The sequence below is a fragment of the Rhincodon typus genome, unplaced genomic scaffold, assembly GCF_021869965.1.
Source record: "Rhincodon typus isolate 14 unplaced genomic scaffold, sRhiTyp1.1 hic_rhity00000069, whole genome shotgun sequence".
Classification (NCBI taxonomy): domain Eukaryota; kingdom Metazoa; phylum Chordata; class Chondrichthyes; order Orectolobiformes; family Rhincodontidae; genus Rhincodon; species Rhincodon typus.
This window is the reverse complement of record NW_025965707.1, coordinates 53,898-55,844: the sequence shown is the minus strand read 5'-3', so window position 1 is coordinate 55,844 and position 1,947 is coordinate 53,898.

Here is a 1,947-nt window from a genome sequence, read left to right as displayed (position 1 = left end):
TGGGGGCGTCACAGTGTAAAGGAGACGGGGCAAGGGCTGACTTGAAGGGAACCGTTTTCACCCAGAGAGTTGGGGGGGTGGGGGGGGCACGGCGGGGGGAGTTGGGAAGCCTGTGGGATGCTCTGTCATAGGAAATGATCAGGACCGAAACATTGAATGTTTTCGCGAAGGTGTTCGATGTAGTTCTGAGGGGGTGAAAGGGATCCGAGGGTGTGTTGGTTGGGGGGGAAAGTGAATTGAGTTGGATGATCAGCTGTGATCCTGTTGAACATTGGAGCAGGTTCGAGGGGCCGAATGGCCTACTCCTGCTTCTTTAAGGTTTGTGTGCCCGTGTGATTTGAGTGTTCAGCTGGTGGATGCAATAAGCCTCATTATGTCCTCCGCCCGCCCGCCCCCCCACCCCCTGGCCCAACTAGCCAGTGTCCCTACACCATGTCCATACTGCAGGTGCTAGATGTACTGCCAGTCTCACACTCTAGAACATGCGTACCCCACCCCCACAGCCTTCGCTTACACACCCTGTCCAGGACTCTGTCAGAGGAGGGAGAGGGCAGGTTGGGTACAGACGCAGTCCCCTCGATCCATTTCACCGAAGAGTGCAGATTTATTTTTCCCCCGTCCTTTGAAGGGCCACCCGTTCTCCATCGACCCTCTGCCTCCTTCAGTCCCTGAGAGCTGAAGATGCTGAATTGAGACTGCCTGCAGCACCCATTCCCAATTGTCCTCAGGGAACTAGGCCTGGATATCTGCATAACTTCCTTCAATAATTAGACACACCCTAAACTTTCCCACCTCTCTGCTCCCTTTCAAAGTCTCTCAAAACAGTTTTTATTTTAAAAAATACACAAACAAAACTCCCTGGACCAAGGGAGAACTTGCAGTGTGCCCTCAGAGTGGCTGTGTGCAGTCAAGGGCATCATAGGTTGTGACAGAGAATAATCTGCTCAATGTCCAACGACCTAAAGACAATAATTAACTCTGACCTGCTTATGTAAACGTAACAAGATCCAGTTCGCAGTAACAGTGAATAGGATTATCGGCACATTCCACATAGTAAGACGTTCCCCAGGAAAACTTCACGAAAGTGTAAGTCACAGAAGATCTGACCTTGGGGAGTGTTGCAGAACAAAGAGAGCTTGGGGGGTGCAGGTGCATAATTCCTTGAAAGTGGAGTGGCAGGTAGACAGGGCGGTAAAGAAGGTGTTTGGTATGCTTGCCTTCATCGGTCGGAGCATTGAGTATAGGAGTTGGGAGGGCCATGTTGTGTTTATACAGGACATTAGTGAGGCCTCTTCTGGTGTACTGTGTGCAGTTCTGGTCATCCTGCTGTAGAAAAGATATTATTAAATTGGAGAGGGTCCAGAAAAGATGTACGAGAATGTTACTGGGACTGCGGGGGAGTTTGAGTTATAAGGAGAGGCTGGGACTTCTTTCACTGAAGCGTCAGAGGCTGAGGGGAGTGACCTTATTGAGGTTTATAAAATCATGAGGGGCATGGATAGGGTGAATAGCCAAGATCTTTTTCCCCAGGGTGGGGGGAGTCCAAAACTAGAGGGGCATAGGTTTAAAGTGAGAGGGGAAAGATTTAAAAGGGACCTGAGGGGGTAACATTTTCACGCAGAGGGTGGTGCGTGTATGGAATGAGCTGCCACAGGAAGTGGTGGAGGCTGGTACAGTTATAACATTTAAAAGACATCAGGATGGGTGCATGGATAGGAAGGGATTAGAGAGATATGGGCCAAACACAGGCAAGTGGGACTAGTTTAGTTTAGGAAACCTGGACAGCATGGACCAGTTGGGCTGAAGGGTCTGTTTATCTGCTATGTAACTCTGAGTCTATGACTGTGAGCTAGATAACAAGATATTGGGAAGAGGAGATCAGAGGATCAATTGAAGAGGGACCTCTTAGAGAGCGCTGTAGGGGCTGGAGGAGGTGACGAAGATAGG